Below are 15,746 nucleotides of genomic sequence, written 5' to 3' on the forward strand. Positions count from 1 at the left end.
ACACATTATTAGTTGCCAAATATAAAATGATATTACCCTCATCCTATTAAAAGTATCCTCCCAGAAGATTCCATTTCAACGAAGCACAAACAAAACCCAACATGGCCAACCCAAATTGGAAGTAACAAAACCATGCAAGGTCGGCTGAATCTGTCAGTCAGTGACGAATATAACAAAACCATTGAAAGAAGTGATCCACTTTATTTAACAAATCGAACCTAAGCTATCAAAACATTGCCAAAAGAAAGCCATTAAAGCGAAACATAGATGAAATTAATCCAAACTATCCAGGGTTATCGAAACTGACCTAACCTTTTGAGACAAAGCTAAGTTAAAGTGAACAAAGCGGAAACAAGATGTGAACAATTTTTGATTACTCACTTCTAAATGAACCTATGCTGACACAAATGAACCGAACTCAATCTAGATAAAACAATCTATAGACATTGAATTTCTAACATAATCAAACCCATTAATCCAAATCCCGTAAAACTGTGTCATGCAAAACTGTGGTAGAGTAAACTACACATTATCCAAAACTAACCTAGCCCTAGCCAAACAAACAACCATCAATCAAATCCATACCAACTAACCAAGTTTATTAGAAAAATAAAATCCCTTTACAAATTGAAACGAACCCAGCATACATAGATAAACTAAGAAATCAACTTAGCTCATTTAGAAAAAAAACTAGGAGTATACAAAGGAAAATAAAGCCTATAAACCTAAATCAATGTAAAAAATCCCATCTAAACAATAAAAATAACAATTAAAGCAAAAGGTTTGCATAATAAATTTAAGCTAAAAGAATAGAGATTATTACATCTCTAATATCACTATTCTAACTGATACAAACCAGTCATAACTTATACCACTAGCCGGATAATCTCACAATTCTAAGTTAAAAAAACCCAACTTATTTAAAGAAACTAGGAAATCAACTCAACCCCATCAAAAAATGAAACTAGACCTACTCAAATCAAAATAAAGCCGATAAACAAGCATCATTCCGAACAAACCGGTATAAACAACGTATAAAAAATCAGGGCGAAAACATGACATAATCACAACAACCAACAGGATCCAAAGATATTAAAACCTTAAAGTCAATATTTAAACTTTGTCGAACCCATCATACCTAGAAAAACTAAATCCACACGCCAAGACTTATAAGTGCCAAACATAACCTATAGGAACAGATTCAAGTTAATCAGGTCTGGCCACATAAACATTCTTGTGTCGAACGAACTTGCCTAGACTTCTAAAAACCAAAATAGAAGTTTCCGTCTTTCGAAGCCAATGTTATTGAAAGCACTCACAATTACTCAATCAAAAAATTAGTTGAACACACTAAGGGATAACACATTATTAGTTGCAAAATATAAAATGATATTACCCGCATCCTATTAAAAGTATCCTCCCAGAAGATTCCATTTCAACGAAGCACAAACAAAACCCAACATGGCCAACCCAAATTGGAAGTAACAAAACCATGCAAGGTTGGCTGAATCTGTCAGTCAGTGACGAATATAACAAAACCATTGAAAGAAGTGATCCACTTTATTTAACAAATCGAACCTAAGCTATCAAAACATTGCGAAAAGAAAGCCATTAAAGCGAAACATAGATGAAATTAATCCAAACTATCCAGGGTTATCGAAACTGACCTAACCTTTTGAGACAAAGCTAAGTTAAAGTGAACAAAGCGGAAACAAGATGTGAACAATTTTTGATTACTCACTTCTAAATGAACCTATGCTGACACAAATGAACCGAACTCAACCTAGATAAAACAATCTATAGACATTGAATTTCTAACATAATCAAACCCATTAATCCAAATCCCGTAAAACTGTGTCGTGCAAAACTGTGGTAGAGTAAACTACACATTATCCAAAACTAACCTAGCCCTAGCCAAACAAACAACCATCAATCAAATCCATACCAACTAACCAAGTTTATTAGAAAAATAAAATCCCTTTACAAATTGAAACGAACCCAGCATACATAGATAAACTAAGAAATCAACTTAGCTCATTTAGAAAAAAAACTAGGAGTATACAAAGGAAAATAAAGCCTATAAACCTAAATCAATGTAAAAAATCCCATCTAAACAATAAAAATAACAATTAAAGCAAAAGGTTTGCATAATAAATTTAAGCTAAAAGAATAGAGATTATTACATCTCTAATATCACTATTCTAACTGATACAAACCAGTCATAACTTATACCACTAGCCGGATAATCTCACAATTCTAAGTTAAAAAAACCCAACTTATTTAAAGAAACTAGGAAATCAACTCAACCCCATCAAAAAATGAAACTAGACCTACTCAAATCAAAATAAAGCCGATAAACAAGCATCATTCCGAACAAACCGGTATAAACAACGTATAAAAAATCAGGGCGAAAACATGACATAATCACAACAACCAACAGGATCCAAAGATATTAAAACCTTAAAGTCAATATTTAAACTTTGTCGAACCCATCATACCTAGAAAAACTAAATCCACACGCCAAGACTTATAAGTGCCAAACATAACCTATAGGAACAGATTCAAGTTAATCAGGTCTGGCCACATAAACATTCTTGTGTCGAACGAACTTGCCTAGACTTCTAAAAACCAAAAAAGAAGTTTCCGTCTTTCGAAGCCAATGTTATTGAAAGCACTCACAATTACTCAATCAAAAAATTAGTTGAACACACTAAGGGATAACACATTATTAGTTGCAAAATATAAAATGATATTACCCTCATCCTATTAAAAGTATCCTCCCAGAAGATTCCATTTCAACGAAGCACAAACAAAACCCAACATGGCCAACCCAAATTGGAAGTAACAAAACCTTGCAAGGTCGGCTGAATCTGTCAGTCAGTGACGAATATAACAAAACCATTGAAAGAAGTGATCCACTTTATTTAACAAATCGAACCTAAGCTATCAAAACATTGCCAAAAGAAAGCCATTAAAGCGAAACATAGATGAAATTAATCCAAACTATCCAGGGTTATCGAAACTGACCTAACCTTTTGAGACAAAGCTAAGTTAAAGTGAACAAAGCGGAAACAAGATGTGAACAATTTTTTATTACTCACTTCTAAATGAACCTATGCTGACACAAATGAACCGAACTCAACCTAGATAAAACAATCTATAGACATTGAATTTCTAACATAATCAAACCCATTAATCCAAATCCCGTAAAACTGTGTCATGCAAAACTGTGGTAGAGTAAACTACACATTATCCAAAACTAACCTAGCCCTAGCCAAACAAACAACCATCAATCAAATCCATACCAACTAACCAAGTTTATTAGAAAAATAAAATCCCTTTACAAATTGAAACGAACCCAGCATACATAGATAAACTAAGAAATCAACTTAGCTCATTTAGAAAAAAAACTAGGAGTATACAAAGGAAAATAAAGCCTATAAACCTAAATCAATGTAAAAAATCCCATCTAAACAATAAAAATAACAATTAAAGCAAAAGGTTTGCATAATAAATTTAAGCTAAAAGAATAGAGATTATTACATCTCTAATATCACTATTCTAACTGATACAAACCAGTCATAACTTATACCACTAGTCGGATAATCTCACAATTCTAAGTTAAAAAAACCCAACTTATTTAAAGAAACTAGGAAATCAACTCAACCCCATCAAAAAATGAAACTAGACCTACTCAAATCAAAATAAAGCCGATAAACAAGCATCATTCCGAACAAACCGGTATAAACAACGTATAAAAAATCAGGGCGAAAACATGACATAATCACAACAACCAACAGGATCCAAAGATATTAAAACCTTAAAGTCAATATTTAAACTTTGTCGAACCCATCATACCTAGAAAAACTAAATCCACACGCCAAGACTTATAAGTGCCAAACATAACCTATAGGAACAGATTCAAGTTAATCAGGTCTGGCCACATAAACATTCTTGTGTCGAACGAACTTGCCTAGACTTCTAAAAACCAAAATAGAAGTTTCCGTCTTTCGAAGCCAATGTTATTGAAAGCACTCACAATTACTCAATCAAAAAATTAGTTGAACACACTAAGGGATAACACATTATTAGTTGCAAAATATAAAATGATATTACCCGCATCCTATTAAAAGTATCCTCCCAGAAGATTCCATTTCAACGAAGCACAAACAAAACCCAACATGGCCAACCCAAATTGGAAGTAACAAAACCATGCAAGGTCGGCTGAATCTGTCAGTCAGTGACGAATATAACAAAACCATTGAAAGAAGTGATCCACTTTATTTAACAAATCGAACCTAAGCTATCAAAACATTGCGAAAAGAAAGCCATTAAAGCGAAACATAGATGAAATTAATCCAAACTATCCAGGGTTATCGAAACTGACCTAACCTTTTGAGATAAAGCTAAGTTAAAGTGAACAAAGCGGAAACAAGATGTGAACAATTTTTGATTACTCACTTCTAAATGAACCTATGCTGACACAAATGAACCGAACTCAACCTAGATAAAACAATCTATAGACATTGAATTTCTAACATAATCAAACCCATTAATCCAAATCCCGTAAAACTGTGTCGTGCAAAACTGTGGTAGAGTAAACTACACATTATCCAAAACTAACCTAGCCCTAGCCAAACAAACAACCATCAATCAAATCCATACCAACTAACCAAGTTTATTAGAAAAATAAAATCCCTTTACAAATTGAAACGAACCCAGCATACATAGATAAACTAAGAAATCAACTTAGCTCATTTAGAAAAAAAACTAGGAGTATACAAAGGAAAATAAAGCCTATAAACCTAAATCAATGTAAAAAATCCCATCTAAACAATAAAAATAACAATTAAAGCAAAAGGTTTGCATAATAAATTTAAGCTAAAAGAATAGAGATTATTACATCTCTAATATCACTATTCTAACTGATACAAACCAGTCATAACTTATACCACTAGTCGGATAATCTCACAATTCTAAGTTAAAAAAACCCAACTTATTTAAAGAAACTAGGAAATCAACTCAACCCCATCAAAAAATGAAACTAGACCTACTCAAATCAAAATAAAGCCGATAAACAAGCATCATTCCGAACAAACCGGTATAAACAACGTATAAAAAATCAGGGCGAAAACATGACATAATCACAACAACCAACAGGATCCAAAGATATTAAAACCTTAAAGTCAATATTTAAACTTTGTCGAACCCATCATACCTAGAAAAACTAAATCCACACGCCAAGACTTATAAGTGCCAAACATAACCTATAGGAACAGATTCAAGTTAATCAGGTCTGGCCACATAAACATTCTTGTGTCGAACGAACTTGCCTAGACTTCTAAAAACCAAAAAAGAAGTTTCCGTCTTTCGAAGCCAATGTTATTGAAAGCACTCACAATTACTCAATCAAAAAATTAGTTGAACACACTAAGGGATAACACATTATTAGTTGCAAAATATAAAATGATATTACCCTCATCCTATTAAAAGTATCCTCCCAGAAGATTCCATTTCAACGAAGCACAAACAAAACCCAACATGGCCAACCCAAATTGGAAGTAACAAAACCATGCAAGGTCGGCTGAATCTGTCAGTCAGTGACGAATATAACAAAACCATTGAAAGAAGTGATCCACTTTATTTAACAAATCGAACCTAAGCTATCAAAACATTGCCAAAAGAAAGCCATTAAAGCGAAACATAGATGAAATTAATCCAAACTATCCAGGGTTATCGAAACTGACCTAACCTTTTGAGACAAAGCTAAGTTAAAGTGAACAAAGCGGAAACAAGATGTGAACAATTTTTGATTACTCACTTCTAAATGAACCTATGCTGACACAAATGAACCGAACTCAACCTAGATAAAACAATCTATAGACATTGAATTTCTAACATAATCAAACCCATTAATCCAAATCCCGTAAAACTGTGTCATGCAAAACTGTGGTAGAGTAAACTACACATTATCCAAAACTAACCTAGCCCTAGCCAAACAAACAACCATCAATCAAATCCATACCAACTAACCAAGTTTATTAGAAAAATAAAATCCCTTTACAAATTGAAACGAAGGAAAATAAAGCCTATAAACCTAAATCAATGTAAAAAATCCCATCTAAACAATAAAAATAACAATTAAAGCAAAAGGTTTGCATAATAAATTTAAGCTAAAAGAATAGAGATTATTACATCTCTAATATCACTATTCTAACTGATACAAACCAGTCATAACTTATACCACTAGCCGGATAATCTCACAATTCTAAGTTAAAAAAACCCAACTTATTTAAAGAAACTAGGAAATCAACTCAACCCCATCAAAAAATGAAACTAGACCTACTCAAATCAAAATAAAGCCGATAAACAAGCATCATTCCGAACAAACCGGTATAAACAACGTATAAAAAATCAGGGCGAAAACATGACATAATCACAACAACCAACAGGATCCAAAGATATTAAAACCTTAAAGTCAATATTTAAACTTTGTCGAACCCATCATACCTAGAAAAACTAAATCCACACGCCAAGACGTATAAGTGCCAAACATAACCTATAGGAACAGATTCAAGTTAATCAGGTCTGGCCACATAAACATTCTTGTGTCGAACGAACTTGCCTAGACTTCTAAAAACCAAAATAGAAGTTTCCGTCTTTCGAAGCCAATGTTATTGAAAGCACTCACAATTACTCAATCAAAAAATTAGTTGAACACACTAAGGGATAACACATTATTAGTTGCAAAATATAAAATGATATTACCCGCATCCTATTAAAAGTATCCTCCCAGAAGATTCCATTTCAACGAAGCACAAACAAAACCCAACATGGCCAACCCAAATTGGAAGTAACAAAACCATGCAAGGTTGGCTGAATCTGTCAGTCAGTGACGAATATAACAAAACCATTGAAAGAAGTGATCCACTTTATTTAACAAATCGAACCTAAGCTATCAAAACATTGCCAAAAGAAAGCTATTAAAGCGAAACATAGATGAAATTAATCCAAACTATCAAGGGTTATCGAAACTGACCTAACCTTTTGAGACAAAGCTAAGTTAAAGTGAACAAAGCGGAAACAAGATGCGAACAATTTTTGATTACTCACTTCTAAACCAACCTATGCTGACACAAATGAACCGAACTCAAACTAGATAAAACCATCTGGTAGACATTGAATTTCTAACATAATCAAACCCATTAATCCAAATCCCGTAAAACTGTGTCATGCAAAACTGTGGTAGAGTAAACTACACATTATCCAAAACTAACCTAGCCCTAGCCAAACAAACAACCATCAATCAAATCCATACCAACTAACCAAGTTTATTAGAAAAATAAAATCCCTTTACAAATTGAAACGAACCCAGCATACATAGATAAACTAAGAAATCAACTTAGCTCATTTAGAAAAAAAACTAGGAGTATACAAAGGAAAATAAAGCCTATAAACCTAAATCAATGTAAAAAATCCCATCTAAACAATAAAAATAACAATTAAAGCAAAAGGTTTGCATAATAAATTTAAGCTAAAAGAATAGAGATTATTACATCTCTAATATCACTATTCTAACTGATACAAACCAGTCATAACTTATACCACTAGTCGGATAATCTCACAATTCTAAGTTAAAAAAACCCAACTTATTTAAAGAAACTAGGAAATCAACTCAACCCCATCAAAAAATGAAACCAGACCTACTCAAATCAAAATAAAGCCGATAAACAAGCATCATTCCGAACAAACCGGTATAAACAACGTATAAAAAATCAGGGCGAAAACATGACATAATCACAACAACCAACAGGATCCAAAGATATTAAAACCTTAAAGTCAATATTTAAACTTTGTCGAACCCATCATACCTAGAAAAACTAAATCCACACGCCAAGACTTATAAGTGCCAAACATAACCTATAGGAACAGATTCAAGTTAATCAGGTCTGGCCACATAAACATTCTTGTGTCGAACGAACTTGCCTAGACTTCTAAAAACCAAAAAAGAAGTTTCCGTCTTTCGAAGCCAATGTTATTGAAAGCACTCACAATTACTCAATCAAAAAATTAGTTGAACACACTAAGGGATAACACATTATTAGTTGCAAAATATAAAATGATATTACCCGCATCCTATTAAAAGTATCCTCCCAGAAGATTCCATTTCAACGAAGCACAAACAAAACCCAACATGGCCAACCCAAATTGGAAGTAACAAAACCATGCAAGGTCGGCTGAATCTGTCAGTCAGTGACGAATATAACAAAACCATTGAAAGAAGTGATCCACTTTATTTAACAAATCGAACCTAAGCTATCAAAACATTGCCAAAAGAAAGCCATTAAAGCGAAACATAGATGAAATTAATCCAAACTATCCAGGGTTATCGAAACTGACCTAACCTTTTGAGACAAAGCTAAGTTAAAGTGAACAAAGCGGAAACAAGATGTGAACAATTTTTGATTACTCACTTCTAAATGAACCTATGCTGACACAAATGAACCGAACTCAACCTAGATAAAACAATCTATAGACATTGAATTTCTAACATAATCAAACCCATTAATCCAAATCCCGTAAAACTGTGTCATGCAAAACTGTGGTAGAGTAAACTACACATTATCCAAAACTAACCTAGCCCTAGCCAAACAAACAACCATCAATCAAATCCATACCAACTAACCAAGTTTATTAGAAAAATAAAATCCCTTTACAAATTGAAACGAACCCAGCATACATAGATAAACTAAGAAATCAACTTAGCTCATTTAGAAAAAAAACTAGGAGTATACAAAGGAAAATAAAGCCTATAAACCTAAATCAATGTAAAAAATCCCATCTAAACAATAAAAATAACAATTAAAGCAAAAGGTTTGCATAATAAATTTAAGCTAAAAGAATAGAGATTATTACATCTCTAATATCACTATTCTAACTGATACAAACCAGTCATAACTTATACCACTAGTCGGATAATCTCACAATTCTAAGTTAAAAAAACCCAACTTATTTAAAGAAACTAGGAAATCAACTCAACCCCATCAAAAAATGAAACTAGACCTACTCAAATCAAAATAAAGCCGATAAACAAGCATCATTCCGAACAAACCGGTATAAACAACGTATAAAAAATCAGGGCGAAAACATGACATAATCACAACAACCAACAGGATCCAAAGATATTAAAACCTTAAAGTCAATATTTAAACTTTGTCGAACCCATCATACCTAGAAAAACTAAATCCACACGCCAAGACTTATAAGTGCCAAACATAACCTATAGGAACAGATTCAAGTTAATCAGGTCTGGCCACATAAACATTCTTGTGTCGAACGAACTTGCCTAGACTTCTAAAAACCAAAAAAGAAGTTTCCGTCTTTCGAAGCCAATGTTATTGAAAGCACTCACAATTACTCAATCAAAAAATTAGTTGAACACACTAAGGGATAACACATTATTAGTTGCAAAATATAAAATGATATTACCCGCATCCTATTAAAAGTATCCTCCCAGAAGATTCCATTTCAACGAAGCACAAACAAAACCCAACATGGCCAACCCAAATTGGAAGTAACAAAACCATGCAAGGTCGGCTGAATCTGTCAGTCAGTGACGAATATAACAAAACCATTGAAAGAAGTGATCCACTTTATTTAACAAATCGAACCTAAGCTATCAAAACATTGCCAAAAGAAAGCCATTAAAGCGAAACATAGATGAAATTAATCCAAACTATCCAGGGTTATCGAAACTGACCTAACCTTTTGAGACAAAGCTAAGTTAAAGTGAACAAAGCGGAAACAAGATGTGAACAATTTTTGATTACTCACTTCTAAATGAACCTATGCTGACACAAATGAACCGAACTCAACCTAGATAAAACAATCTATAGACATTGAATTTCTAACATAATCAAACCCATTAATCCAAATCCCGTAAAACTGTGTCATGCAAAACTGTGGTAGAGTAAACTACACATTATCCAAAACTAACCTAGCCCTAGCCAAACAAACAACCATCAATCAAATCCATACCAACTAACCAAGTTTATTAGAAAAATAAAATCCCTTTACAAATTGAAACGAACCCAGCATACATAGATAAACTAAGAAATCAACTTAGCTCATTTAGAAAAAAAACTAGGAGTATACAAAGGAAAATAAAGCCTATAAACCTAAATCAATGTAAAAAATCCCATCTAAACAATAAAAATAACAATTAAAGCAAAAGGTTTGCATAATAAATTTAAGCTAAAAGAATAGAGATTATTACATCTCTAATATCACTATTCTAACTGATACAAACCAGTCATAACTTATACCACTAGTCGGATAATCTCACAATTCTAAGTTAAAAAAACCCAACTTATTTAAAGAAACTAGGAAATCAACTCAACCCCATCAAAAAATGAAACTAGACCTACTCAAATCAAAATAAAGCCGATAAACAAGCATCATTCCGAACAAACCGGTATAAACAACGTATAAAAAATCAGGGCGAAAACATGACATAATCACAACAACCAACAGGATCCAAAGATATTAAAACCTTAAAGTCAATATTTAAACTTTGTCGAACCCATCATACCTAGAAAAACTAAATCCACACGCCAAGACTTATAAGTGCCAAACATAACCTATAGGAACAGATTCAAGTTAATCAGGTCTGGCCACATAAACATTCTTGTGTCGAACGAACTTGCCTAGACTTCTAAAAACCAAAAAAGAAGTTTCCGTCTTTCGAAGCCAATGTTATTGAAAGCACTCACAATTACTCAATCAAAAAATTAGTTGAACACACTAAGGGATAACACATTATTAGTTGCAAAATATAAAATGATATTACCCTCATCCTATTAAAAGTATCCTCCCAGAAGATTCCATTTCAACGAAGCACAAACAAAACCCAACATGGCCAACCCAAATTGGAAGTAACAAAACCATGCAAGGTCGGCTGAATCTGTCAGTCAGTGACGAATATAACAAAACCATTGAAAGAAGTGATCCACTTTATTTAACAAATCGAACCTAAGCTATCAAAACATTGCCAAAAGAAAGCCATTAAAGCGAAACATAGATGAAATTAATCCAAACTATCCAGGGTTATCGAAACTGACCTAACCTTTTGAGACAAGGCTAAGTTAAAGTGAACAAAGCGGAAACAAGATGTGAACAATTTTTGATTACTCACTTCTAAATGAACCTATGCTGACACAAATGAACCGAACTCAACCTAGATAAAACAATCTATAGACATTGAATTTCTAACATAATCAAACCCATTAATCCAAATCCCGTAAAACTGTGTCATGCAAAACTGTGGTAGAGTAAACTACACATTATCCAAAACTAACCTAGCCCTAGCCAAACAAACAACCATCAATCAAATCCATACCAACTAACCAAGTTTATTAGAAAAATAAAATCCCTTTACAAATTGAAACGAACCCAGCATACATAGATAAACTAAGAAATCAACTTAGCTCATTTAGAAAAAAAACTAGGAGTATACAAAGGAAAATAAAGCCTATAAACCTAAATCAATGTAAAAAATCCCATCTAAACAATAAAAATAACAATTAAAGCAAAAGGTTTGCATAATAAATTTAAGCTAAAAGAATAGAGATTATTACATCTCTAATATCACTATTCTAACTGATACAAACCAGTCATAACTTATACCACTAGCCGGATAATCTCACAATTCTAAGTTAAAAAAACCCAACTTATTTAAAGAAACTAGGAAATCAACTCAACCCCATCAAAAAATGAAACTAGACCTACTCAAATCAAAATAAAGCCGATAAACAAGCATCATTCCGAACAAACCGGTATAAACAACGTATAAAAAATCAGGGCGAAAACATGACATAATCACAACAACCAACAGGATCCAAAGATATTAAAACCTTAAAGTCAATATTTAAACTTTGTCGAACCCATCATACCTAGAAAAACTAAATCCACACGCCAAGACTTATAAGTGCCAAACATAACCTATAGGAACAGATTCAAGTTAATCAGGTCTGGCCACATAAACATTCTTGTGTCGAACGAACTTGCCTAGACTTCTAAAAACCAAAAAAGAAGTTTCCGTCTTTCGAAGCCAATGTTATTGAAAGCACTCACAATTACTCAATCAAAAAATTAGTTGAACACACTAAGGGATAACACATTATTAGTTGCAAAATATAAAATGATATTACCCGCATCCTATTAAAAGTATCCTCCCAGAAGATTCCATTTCAACGAAGCACAAACAAAACCCAACATGGCCAACCCAAATTGGAAGTATCAAAACCATGCAAGGTTGGCTGAATCTGTCAGTCAGTGACGAATATAACAAAACCATTGAAAGAAGTGACCCACTTTATTTAACAAATCGAACCTAAGCTATCAAAACAATGCCAAAAGAAAGCTATTAAAGCGAAACATAGATGAAATTAATCCAAACTATCCAGGGTTATCGAAACTGACCTAACCTTTTGAGACAAAGCTAAGTTAAAGTGAACAAAGTGGAAACAAGATGCGAACAATTTTTGATTACTCACTTCAAAACCAACCTATGCTGATACAAATGAACTGAACTCAAACTAGATAAAACCATCTGGTAGACATTGAATTTCTAACATAATCAAACTCATTAATCCAAATCCCGTAAAACTGTGTCATGCAAAACTGTGGTAGAGTAAACTACACATTATCCAAAACTAACCTAGCCCTAGCCAAACAAACAACCATCAATCAAATCCATACCAACTAACCAAGTTTATTAGAAAAATAAAATCCCTTTACAAATTGAAACGAACCCAGCATACATAGATAAACTAAGAAATCAACTTAGCTCATTTAGAAAAAAAACTAGGAGTATACAAAGGAAAATAAAGCCTATAAACCTAAATCAATGTAAAAAATCCCATCTAAACAATAAAAATAACAATTAAAGCAAAAGGTTTGCATAATAAATTTAAGCTAAAAGAATAGAGATTATTACATCTCTAATATCACTATTCTAACTGATACAAACCAGTCATAACTTATACCACTAGTCGGATAATCTCACAATTCTAAGTTAAAAAAACCCAACTTATTTAAAGAAACTAGGAAATCAACTCAACCCCATCAAAAAATGAAACCAGACCTACTCAAATCAAAATAAAGCCGATAAACAAGCATCATTCCGAACAAACCGGTATAAACAACGTATAAAAAATCAGGGCGAAAACATGACATAATCACAACAACCAACAGGATCCAAAGATATTAAAACCTTAAAGTCAATATTTAAACTTTGTCGAACCCATCATACCTAGAAAAACTAAATCCACACGCCAAGACTTATAAGTGCCAAACATAACCTATAGGAACAGATTCAAGTTAATCAGGTCTGGCCACATAAACATTCTTGTGTCGAACGAACTTGCCTAGACTTCTAAAAACCAAAAAAGAAGTTTCCGTCTTTCGAAGCCAATGTTATTGAAAGCACTCACAATTACTCAATCAAAAAATTAGTTGAACACACTAAGGGATAACACATTATTAGTTGCAAAATATAAAATGATATTACCCGCATCCTATTAAAAGTATCCTCCCAGAAGATTCCATTTCAACGAAGCACAAACAAAACCCAACATGGCCAACCAAAATTGGAAGTATCAAAACCATGCAAGGTTGGCTGAATCTGTCAGTCAGTGACGAATATAACAAAACCATTGAAAGAAGTGACCCACTTTATTTAACAAATCGAACCTAAGCTATCAAAACATTGCCAAAAGAAAGCTATTAAAGCGAAACATAGATGAAATTAATCCAAACTATCCAGGGTTATCGAAACTGACCTAACCTTTTGAGACAAAGCTAAGTTAAAGTGAACAAAGTGGAAACAAGATGCGAACAATTTTTGATTACTCACTTCTAAATCAACCTATGCTGATACAAATGAACTGAACTCAACCTAGATAAAACAATCTGGTAGACATTGAATTTCTAACATAATCAAACTCATTAATCCAAATCCCGTAAAACTGTGTCATGCAAAACTGTGGTAGAGTAAACTACACATTATCCAAAACTAACCTAGCCCTAGCCAAACAAACAACCATCAATCAAATCCATACCAACTAACCAAGTTTATTAGAAAAATAAAATCCCTTTACAAATTGAAACGAACCCAGCATACATAGATAAACTAAGAAATCAACTTAGCTCATTTAGAAAAAAAACTAGGAGTATACAAAGGAAAATAAAGCCTATAAACCTAAATCAATGTAAAAAATCCCATCTAAACAATAAAAATAACAATTAAAGCAAAAGGTTTGCATAATAAATTTAAGCTAAAAGAATAGAGATTATTACATCTCTAATATCACTATTCTAACTGATACAAACCAGTCATAACTTATACCACTAGCCGGATAATCTCACAATTCTAAGTTAAAAAAACCCAACTTATTTAAAGAAACTAGGAAATCAACTCAACCCCATCAAAAAATGAAACTAGACCTACTCAAATCAAAATAAAGCCGATAAACAAGCATCATTCCGAACAAACCGGTATAAACAACGTATAAAAAATCAGGGCGAAAACATGACATAATCACAACAACCAACAGGATCCAAAGATATTAAAACCTTAAAGTCAATATTTAAACTTTGTCGAACCCATCATACCTAGAAAAACTAAATCCACACGCCAAGACTTATAAGTGCCAAACATAACCTATAGGAACAGATTCATGTTAATCAGGTCTGGCCACATAAACATTCTTGTGTCGAACGAACTTGCCTAGACTTCTAAAAACCAAAAAAGAAGTTTCCGTCTTTCGAAGCCAATGTTATTGAAAGCACTCACAATTACTCAATCAAAAAATTAGTTGAACACACTAAGGGATAACACATTATTAGTTGCAAAATATAAAATGATATTACCCGCATCCTATTAAAAGTATCCTCCCAGAAGATTCCATTTCAACGAAGCACAAACAAAACCCAACATGGCCAACCCAAATTGGAAGTAACAAAACCATGCAAGGTTGGCTGAATCTGTCAGTCAGTGACGAATATAACAAAACCATTGAAAGAAGTGATCCACTTTATTTAACAAATCGAACCTAAGCTATCAAAACATTGCCAAAAGAAAGCCATTAAAGCGAAACATAGATGAAATTAATCCAAACTATCCAGGGTTATCGAAACTGACCTAACCTTTTGAGACAAAGCTAAGTTAAAGTGAACAAAGCGGAAACAAGATGTGAACAATTTTTGATTACTCACTTCCAAATGAACCTATGCTGATACAAATGAACCGAACTCAACCTAGATAAAACAATCTAGTAGACATTGAATTTCTAACATAATCAAACCCATTAATCCAAATCCCGTAAAACTGTGTCATGCAAAACTGTGGTAGAGTAAACTACACATTATCCAAAACTAACCTAGCCCTAGCCAAACAAACAACCATCAATCAAATCCATACCAACTAACCAAGTTTATTAGAAAAATAAAATCCCTTTACAAATTGAAACGAACCCAGCATACATAGATAAACTAAGAAATCAACTTAGCTCATTTAGAAAAAAAACTAGGAGTATACAAAGGAAAATAAAGCCTATAAACCTAAATCAATGTAAAAAATCCCATCTAAACAATAAAAATAACAATTAAAGCAAAAGGTTTGCATAATAAATTTAAGCTAAATGAATAGAGATTATTACATCTCTAATATCACTATTCTAACTGAT

The sequence above is a fragment of the Nelumbo lutea genome, chromosome 3 (assembly GCF_056320005.1).
Source record: "Nelumbo lutea isolate HS-2025 chromosome 3, American lotus-T2T, whole genome shotgun sequence".
In the NCBI taxonomy this organism is placed as follows: Eukaryota; Viridiplantae; Streptophyta; class Magnoliopsida; order Proteales; family Nelumbonaceae; genus Nelumbo; species Nelumbo lutea.